This window comes from Triplophysa rosa, linkage group LG14 (assembly GCF_024868665.1).
Source record: "Triplophysa rosa linkage group LG14, Trosa_1v2, whole genome shotgun sequence".
Classification (NCBI taxonomy): Eukaryota; Metazoa; Chordata; class Actinopteri; order Cypriniformes; family Nemacheilidae; genus Triplophysa; species Triplophysa rosa.
The window spans coordinates 23,397,509-23,408,066 of NC_079903.1; the positions used below are offsets into that span (position 1 = coordinate 23,397,509).

At 38.3% G+C, this 10,558-nt stretch overlaps 1 long non-coding RNA gene across 2 annotated transcripts; it reads left to right on the forward strand.

The window, feature by feature from the left end:
* The first annotated feature begins 6,385 nt into the window (after positions 1-6,385).
* Positions 6,386-8,281, forward strand: LOC130565267 (uncharacterized). 2 transcript variants are annotated; one of them, XR_008964348.1, is made up of 4 exons: positions 6,386-6,633; positions 7,060-7,272; positions 7,529-7,673; positions 7,836-8,281. It is a non-coding gene; the product is annotated as an uncharacterized LOC130565267 (long non-coding RNA). The 2 variants fall into 2 exon arrangements; XR_008964347.1 differs by having other exon boundaries at positions 6,392-6,633; positions 7,060-7,256; positions 7,836-8,279.
* Positions 8,282-10,558: the final 2,277 nt, after the last annotated feature.

Below are 10,558 nucleotides of genomic sequence, written 5' to 3' on the forward strand. Positions count from 1 at the left end.
AGTTTATTATTTGTTTTCATGGTGAAATGTGGAGATTCAACTCTCTCAGAAAGGATCACACGTCATAAAAACACATTTCATTATTTGCCTTCGCTTGCAAAATACATAAATGTTTGGGGGGTTGGGGGGGAGTGATGGATGTGGAGTGGGGGGTCAAACGGGATTAAAGTAACAAAAGGACCCAGTGTTGAACAAATCCCACAAATATCCATCATATGGACCATCACCTCTCTCTCTCTGTATGTTACAATTATTCACATTACTTGTGAATGTGATTTATTATTATGTGAGTTTATTTTTGTCCAGTGTGTTGTGGTTTATTGATCAATGTTTTGTTCACTTTAGTTACATTATATTGAAGTCACTTAATATTATATGAATGAATTATATATGAATAATATATATTATGAATGATATCATTTCTAACATTAAAAAATAAGCTTGATTCTAAGCGTGTTTGTTTGGCTCCCACATCCACAAAAAGTTATTGAAATCCCGTCCGAGGTTTTTCTTTTTATTCCTTTTTAATTTCCTATCAAATTGTTTAGATCATTTGTTCAGTATGAATGAGTTAGTTGTTTGAAGGCTGAATATAGACATGTTTGATTTAAGAATGAAGTGTTTGATATGACAGTATTATGATGTGAGGAGTGCGTGATGTAAAGCGGATTCTCTGCGCTTGTTAATTGAATCGGATTTCTTGTAGTTTCAAATCCACAGAAACTCTATAAGGGGTTTATCTGAGCAGATATAAAGAGAGACAGACAATATCACAGCCTCCATTCCGACCCTTAAAAATCTTTAATATCTCCACCTGCTGCAGCATCAAACTCTATCTGAGGAATATCTGAGAAAACACCGACGGCTGAAGAATCTTCATCATCATCATCAGCAATGTCAGCGTTCTCAGACGTCTGCGCTTTAACTGGTGAGTTTCGGAAAACGTTTTATGCCTGAAGGAAACACAACAAACACACACACACGCACGCACGCACGCACGCACGCACGCACACACACACAGAGAGAGAGAGAGAGAGAGAGAGCTGCACCTATGCTAGCATTTCTATCTTACATTTAAACTTTATACATTTCTATTTATTATAAATTATTTATTTTAAATATAAAGTCTTTTAACACAAGCCCTTCTTTATAACACATTCTCTAAACACTCAGAGATACAAGAAATAATTTGACTGAAAAGCGTATTTAAAGATTAAAAAAATCTATGAATATATATATATATATATATATGTGTGTGTGTGTGTATATAAAAGTAAATACTTTGTGATTGCGTGACTTCTGTTATATGTGTTTTGTATTTTTCTATCTCTATATTGTGTTGTACTGGAATTTTCCTACACGCATTGAACAGGTGGCTTTAGGACCCAGCAGACACTGAAATTAAGGACACGTCCACCACATAAGAAGCTTAGTATTTAATCTGCAGGGCCTGAAAAACACCACACACACAAACACGCACACACACGCGCGCGCACGCACACATACACACACACACACGCACACTAAACTTGTATGTATTCTCTTGTATAGTCTTTACAGCAATGCCATACTCAAAGGTTGTGATAAAAACTTTTTTATTTCCTTTTTACACTCTAAAGAAGTGTTTTTCAACACGCAAGAAGCTTTCTGTGCATCTCTGATGTTCAGCTCAAACCTGGCCTTCTATGACTTCTATGAGTGCTGGTGACACTTGTTTGGTTTGTTTGTGATAGATGTTGTTCATATGATGATGACGCATTTCATCTTCAGATCACACACAGTTGGGAGAAGCTGAAATATTTAATATTGATGTTTAGATTTGTTTTATTGTGTCTTGGTGAAATGGATGTGAACGTGTAAAGAATTGAGTGTTTTCTATAAGATCACAGAGTGTATTGTAAAGTGCATGCGATGTAAATCTCTCTCTGACATGCCATCACCGTATTCACACACACACGCACGCACGCACGCACGCACGCACGCACACACACACACACACACACACACACACACACACACACTGTTCAGCCGATTTGTCATAATATGCTTTATGTGAAAAGTAAGTATCTTACCGGGATAAACGGAGGAAAGAGGCATTTGTAGTGAGATTGTGGGATGACACAGCAGAGAGACACAGAGAAACTGATGTTTGTGATGGAACTGAGGAACATCGTGTGTATGGATGGAAGCAGATGAGAAAACATTTGACAGACAAGTGGAGACGAGACGATGAAGGTCATGAGGTGAGCGAGACCTGATGAAGACGGTGGGCGGGGCTTATCTTGCGTGTTTCATGAATGTTTGTGTTTGGTTCGTCAGTTTTAGCGGAGAGGTTTAGTTCTGTTATTCTGTCAGAGAATAACATTGATCTTTAAATGATGGTTTGAAAGAAATAATGAAACATCTGGACTCACAGATTGATGATAGATTGCAGACAGAAGCAGGTGGCCCATTGTGTGCGCGTGTGTTCAACAAATGTTCATTGACACTTCATTTTAGCCTGTAGAATCAAGTGTTTGACATGTCACAGCTAGCGGGAAATGTTATTTTAATGTTTTCTAAAAACATGATATGAACTACTCGCCGTTAAAAACATTATTAAACCATAGTTTTCTCATCGGACGCGCGCGCGCCTGACCCCCAGTTAACTTCCGGTTTGTGTTTGGCTAATTGTATAATAATTTTATTAATTAAATGATTTGTTGAATGTTTATTTTATTAAATAAACAATTTGTTGAATTTGGGCTGCGTCCAAATACCCCCACCTGCGGTCTTGGCCACTTGAGAGCGCGTGCACGCGACAGGAAATAAGAGCGCAAGTCTGTCCAATGTCTTAAAAACGCCAAAGTGCAGTGCCCTTAACGCACACTAAACCCACACTATGGCCCTGTCCCAAATGGCGCACTTGCGGTCTCGTGGACTTAAATTGCGCGTTCTCGCCAAGTCTACGAGTCCGTAGAGCGCCCCATCTGTCTTTTTAGTGCTCAGAAGTCTGCTCGCGAGCGCCTCCTTTGTGCCCTCGATGCGGACTTCGGCGAAGACGCATTGAGTGAGACTCCACTGAAGTCCCCTACCCAGGAATCCTTGCGAACGCCCAATCACAGAACGGATGGGAGGAGTGTCGTGATGTCAGACATTAAAGTAAACATGACGGATACATTTTTAAATGTATGTTTTGATAAAATTCAAAATTAATTAATTAATTAATTAGGTACGTATTCGTATTATTGCTTATTTACTTTCTATTAAGCCAGCTATTCAAGAATAAAAACTTTGAATGCAGTGCATTTTCTTACTTAATGGTAATAAGCCATGTTTTGTTGTAGATCTATATCTAGTTGTCTCTGGGCTCTGTAAAGCTGAACAACACAGCTTCTGTATTATAGAGAAATATGAAATAACAACATATATGCATATTAAGAAGTGTATACAGAAGAATAGTGTATACAAATAAATACATATACATAAGAAGTTGCATTTACGTCATGACAAATGAATGCATTACAAACATAAGTATCTATTGCATAATGCTCGGGTGGCATATCAACATATGAAACACAATCATATGAAATACAGATCAATAAAAACCAGCAGCTCCAGTCCCAAATAACAACAGTGGGACAACAAGTGTGGTCGACTTCATGCGGCGCTGCGCAGACTGATCAGCGAATGACAACAAGTACCGCGAGAGTGATTAGAAAGCACCGCTTGTTCTTTCCGGTGTGATGACCTCAAGTCTGTCCCAAAATGCACTCCCATGTACCCTTGTGGACTCGTGCCTAGTGCCCTATAGGTCTGCACTTCATGACGTCACCAAGTGTGGACTCGCAGGAGGTCCACAAGACCGGAGTGCGCCATTTGGGCCAGGGCCTATCTTGAATACCGCTTTCGAGTAAGTGTATCCCATCATACATCATGTTCTGGATATATCGGTTTTGACTAGAAGGGACACAGCTACCTCCACTGGGCATGCGCACTTCAATACCGCATCATTTTTGTCACGTTGAAAACAGTTAATTAATATTTTGTTATTATTGTAAGGTTAGGTTTAGTGTTGGGGTAGGTGAAGGCGTTAGCTAATGTCATTTATTGTAATTATATGGCGAGATTTTGCACCACTTCCGGCTGTACCTGTAATCCCTTCTAGCAACAACCGGAAATATGAGACTTTTTGCCCGGGTCTCGCTGGATGTTGCGGAAAGCTTCCAGTGTAAGTTATACAACAATTTTTTAAGGTTATATCTTTACTTATTCTTTGTTTGGATAACATGTGTTTTTCTTTAGTTTTGCTTTTTTGGGTACAGCTGCTTTGATGCCATACAAATAAAGTGCTATAAAATCAATCTGACTATATAATTAGATATTACATATAATTTTGTAGTAAACCGTAGTGATGCACATTTTATTGGTGAAAACTTCAGAGTTATGTATTTTGTAAAACTGCTTTTATCACATAATTAGAAACACCACATTAATTAACGTTACATGTTTGTAAAGTGTGTCCCATCGGGTTAGAAATACTACATGCTCACTTGGGATCTTCACGCCCACTAGAACACAAGGGACAAAAACAGGAAATACTGTACGTCATGAAAGTAGTCAAGTGGTCAAGTGCAAAGACCGCAAGTGGGGGTATTGACGCAGCCTGGGTCCTGTAGTTCGGTCGCATTTAAAGAAACCGTATGGTACATTGACATCTAGCGGTTGAGCTTGGTATCGCAGTATAAAATATTGGAGAGACAAGTTTAGCCAAGTAACGCTTCTTCTCAGTTTCTTTTGATTGTTATCAGTAATAATCTACAGGCACTCTATAGAGGGTTTGCACCTACGTCACGGTTTGGTCAGTAACCCAGATGCGCGGCCATATTGGAGATACTCAGATCTTTTTTTATTTTTTTTATTGAACAATTATTTGTATACAAAACAACATGGCATTACTCAACTCAACTCAACTTTATTTATATAGCGCTTTTTACAATTTTCATTGTTTACAAAGCAGCTGTACATAAGACATATTGACTATAAGCAAAACAATTAAAGTTGTACCTGCAAAAACAAGAAAAAGGTGAAATATGAATATAAAGTTGAGTATCATCAGCATAACAGTGAAAGCTAACTCCGTGTCACTTTATTATATCTCCTCCATTACCATTTCACAACCACAGTAAAATGTTGAATAATTTCCATAAATTAAGTTTTAATTGTTTTGAGTAAACACAAACTATATTTACAAAACACATTATCTGCAGTAAATAACGATCAACGAACGTTCTTCTCCTTCTTATTTCCTTTTAATGGCGGGTCGCAACCAACATGTTTAGGTGTATATCGCCACCTACGGTACCGGGGTGCATAACATCAGGGTTTTCAGTACTTCGGTGGATTATATAAAACAATTGGATTTTCTAAACCTGTATTTTAAAGAAATTCATGCAACATCAGCTAACATTGGCGAGACATCAATATTGATCGTCTAAAATATATAAATCCATCGTGTTTTTTCATCCTTTTTGCATAATTTCACGGCAGCCATATGCGTTATGCTTGCATTGCACGCTAAAACAGCATCCGTCTGCAAGTAGTGTAGGGATGCTGAGATAAAGTTCGAACGTCGGAGAGCTTTATTGAGTCTTTATTATCGAGTGGATGTGACGTATTTCCTGTTGGAGAGTGGAGCGCCACTCGCCTCATCGGCGGCAGCTATCCGGAATGCCTGCACGATCCGTTCTGCGCATGCGCATAATGACGTAGTAAACAACGTCACGGTTTCCCTACACTATTGGTATCAAGCATGCGATGAAACACTTGACGGCCAGACGGCACAACTGGCGGCATATTTTTGTAGGCTGCATTGTGTTTTTCATTTAACAGTTCATGGCGGGTCTATTTTGATGTTTTAAAATGTAGCTTACGCTATGCATTACGATGTGTTTACGTGGTTGCCAATCCAAAATAATAAAGGAGTTGTTACATGAACATACACGATTTTGGTTACATGTGGAATAAAGTCTGAGTCTTGAGAGTCTGTCACTGCAAACCTTCAGTTTCCTCCATACTCCCCTTTGCGATTCATTGCTGCATGGCATTAGGCCTACTTAACTTGCTGTGTTTCGATCTGAGGTCAGTAGTATTGTCAAAGACGGTTTTTATTAAAAGCTGCTAATATTAGTTCACTTTAAATCGACTCGTTTTGTATTAGTATGGGTCTATATATAGGCTAATATATCTATCTATATAATCTAAATGAGGAATAATCCCTTCAATGGTGTTTACAGAACACAATAAGGAACATAATATGCATTTCTGCCTAGACTATCTGCACTTACATGAAGAAAGAACTACAAACAAGTCTGGGGAAACGTTACAGAGTATTTCAACGCATAGTGTGCACACAGCAGTGACATGAGACCAGAGGTGGACAGTAGTGAAAGTCGCGGTACAAAGGTGCTTGTGGCTACCCGATCCGTCCCGGAAACACGATTTGTTCCGCGCATGCGCGAAACTGACGTCACTTCCTGTTATCGCCGACGTTTTACGACAGTCTTCTCGACCTGGGACCAGCTCGGAATCTGGCAGGGGTGCATTTCTCGGCATTACACCTGTTCCGGGCGTCTTCGAATTTTATCATCAAAGGTAATTAAATTGCGTTAAGCGATTTTATAATTAAAAGGAGAACTGACAATCTGTTACAACCTGGGTCATGTGCTTAATTTACAAAGTTATGTTTAAAATATCGAGCTACATTAACTGTACTTGTTAAATTCCCGTATAGAATAAGAAAACGATAGAACCCTTCACAGAGATGCTAATGGTTTACATTAAAATACTACTATGAACCATTAGCTTTTACCATTAAAACCATTACAAATTTCTTTCTTTGTAGTGTGATTTGTGCATTATTTTATATATTAATTATAAAATCAATTTATATATAAAATTGGTTAAATTTATGTGATGTTTTTATTGACCTTTATGGAGTTTAATTTTAGTCAGATATCAGATAATATGATATTTATTTTAACTGCAACTTTTTCATGCTTTTTTTCCTTCTTCAAACAGGCGACAGACTCTTCTACACCGGCCCAATTAAACAGTACATGCGGCTAGTTGTCCTGTCCGAGGAAGAGAAGAGGTCTGTTCTTGCGGAGTGCCATGATAACCCTGGAACTGGCAATCACTGTGGCATCAGAGGCACTCAAAACAGGGTTGTTGCTGGTTACTACTGGTCTACATTAATCCATGATGTGAAAGAATGGGTAATACACTACAGAGGTGGTACTTTACTTTTCAAAATTTTCCTGTTTTTTTCTGTACAAGTATCTATAGCTAAGAACTTTTGCCATCTCTGGTTTTTGTATACCTTTTTGATTGACAAGTTATATTTATTAGTGGTCAATGTTTTTTTTAATGGCTGATGCCAATAACGATATGTTAAAAATTCTACAGATATAATTTCAGTATCTTGGCTGTATTAGGTTAGCTAAAGCTATTACATAGAGTTCATATACATTTACATATATTTTCAAAGGCATGGACAGAGGTTTGCATACTGGACCGAAGGAGCATCCCAACTCCTTCAGGGGATCGTTGAGCCTGTGTTTAGGTTGTCGAAATTCACCACCACCAAACTGTCACCCAGTAGAAGAGTTGTGGATGACAAGGACATTGATAAGGTTAATGATTATACAGTAGTGGTTATACATGAAGCATTTGCATGATTGCTGAATAAATAGTATAACTGTTGTGCCATTTTACTATGTAAGGAATAAATGACTATAGGCCATTTAATTAGTCAACCATTTAGAATGAAGCATAAACTTCATTTACTTCAATAGGTGCAGCAGCCAACCATTGTCCGAGACCTAAATACAGCGTGGTACTGGGTACAGAATCACAGACACTTATTCCGTGGGGGAGGTGACAGACCCTGCCTTTTTGCAGATGCACAGGGGTGATCAACAAAATGCCATCAAGATCCTCTTGGGGGGTCAATTCTCTGAGGCGAAGGATGCCTTTTTGTTTATATTTCATTACCAAGAAGACATGGAAACATTTTTGTCGTACTGTGTTGATGACCAAGGCCTAAAGGTCAATGCTATGTTCTACAAAGAGAAATGTAGTGTGTGAGTGTGTGTGTGCACGTGTGTGAGTGTGTGTGTGCACGTGTGTGAGTGTGCGTGCGAGAGAGAGAGTGTGCGTGTGTGTGTGTGTGTGAGTGTGTGAGTGAGAGTGTGCACGTGAGTGAGTGAGCGAGCGAGCGTGTGTGAGTGAGTGAGGAATGGAACAAATGTATAAATAAATTGAAAGAATACATATATAACTGTATTCTGTGTGTTTCTTAAATGCAGTTAAATATCTAGAACAGTTATGTAGAACCTATCTTTAGAAAATGAATAGAAAGAAAACACATCTGTATGCACATCTGTATTTTCCAAATTGTGTCTAGCAAATTTAAACAATTCAGTTTAATTTGACCATTTATTTAATTCAATGAAGTTAATTTGTGCCACATATTAACTAAATTTTAACCGAAATGGATCGGGTAGTTATTTTTTATGACCACCTTAAAACAAACATGCATTATAATTCAGCAACAATTTAACAAGCCAGGAAATATCTCAAAGCATTGTAAGAAACAAATTAAGAAAAAAGAAACTTGTACAGATATAATAAATACATTTATTAATAAATGTAATACAAAATGTATTAAAAAAAAATATATTAAACTCCGAGTGTAAAACAACAGCAGTCAGTCTATAGCCTACATACCTGAAACTGCCGTAAAGTGTTTCGATTTATTTCAGAAAGGAAGTGACGTCAGTTCGCGCATGCGCGGAACAAATCGTGTTTCCGGGACGGATCGGGTAGCCACAGTGCTCAAGCGTGGAACAGATCGTGCAGTGTCGTCGCTAAACAGAATTATCTACTACGTCATTATGCGCATGCGCGGACGGATCGTGCAGGCATCCCGGATCGTGTACCGACACCCTCCCCTATTGTTTGTGAATGTGTACCGGAAGTTAAGGTGGGGGTTACAAAAGTGCGCACGCGCAGTAACGTTTGTTTAAGTTAAGCTTGGTTTAACTTTTATTATTATTTCTTAATCGTACTTAACTTTTTTAATGTTTGGATTGATATCTTCTTATGCAGTTTGATTCTGTAAGGGTGGGGAAGGATTTGAACATTTTGTTTGGACTAAATATATACGCAAAGACTTTTAAAAACATTGGGAAATAACGTTTTCATAGTAACTTAATAGTAATGTTAGCAAAACATTTGTCTATGGTGCTGTGAACAGGTGCTTTCTTATTTTATGTGTTTAACACAACCAATCAGCTGCATCTATTACACAATGATTTATTAAGCGTTTGTGAGTTTGTGAGAAGTCTGAATACTCTTGTTAAAACCAGTGTGTGTCATTTAAACAGACTGTTCTATTCTGTTAATTGTGGCACGCGTCTCAAACACACACGCACACACACACACACACACACACTCACTCTCAAACCATGTGTTCCAGTGTAAGCCTTCATGCATGAGTGCACATTGTGTTTGTGCTTGGGTACATGTGTGTGTGTGTGCGGACTGCTGGTGGACGGGGGGTCTGGGGTGGTGCTGGTGGTACAGGGGTATAAGCGGGACGCGTGTGTTTGTATCCAGATGGCTTTGAGATGAGAGAGGACACAACAATAATGATGCAAGTGGAACAGAAGTCTTAATCTTCTTCCATCACACACACGCGCGCGCGCACACACATGTTGGGTTTCCCTGTTTTATGGGGACATTCCATAGACGCAATGGTTTTTATACTGTACAAACTGTATCTCATATTCCCTCCCCCTAACCCTAACAATCACACACAACTGTCTGCTCTTTTACATTTACACAAAAGTTCATTCTGTATGATTTATAAGCTTGTTTCCTCATGGGGACCAAAAAATGTCCCCACAAGGACAAGGGTTTTGGATATTGCCATCTTTGTTTCTTTGTTTGTTTTTGTTTATTTTCCCATAGAACATCACTTTAGTTATACAGACGAAAACACAAAATATGATTGATGCTTTACATTATTATTCATGAGTATTTGTGGCATTTGTGGTTTAGTTTTGTGTGTTTAGGGCACAAATCTTGTGTTCTTAAATCTAAATAAGTTTTATGAATCAACATTTGAATCTCACATTTCTCTTAATACTGTCCCTTTAGAAAAAAATGAATGTACTTCAGTTTTAATACTTTAGTTTTTGTATAAACTTAAGTTTTTGTTGGAAGTTCACTAATACAATACACTACTAGTTCAGAAGTGTTTATACTGTTTTTTTGTAACTGTACTTAACATCATACTTATAGTTTAAGATTTATATATTAGTTTTGCACTTTATGTATGCTACTGAAGCTGAAGAACCAGTTTTCAGCCAACGACCCTGCATCGGTGTGGAAAGGCCTGAAAGACATTACCAACTACAAGCCATCATCCCCTCAGTCTATGGGTAATCAACGACTGGCTGACGACCTGAACGACTTCTATTGTCGTTTTGAAATGCAGAGTCTCACCCTTCAC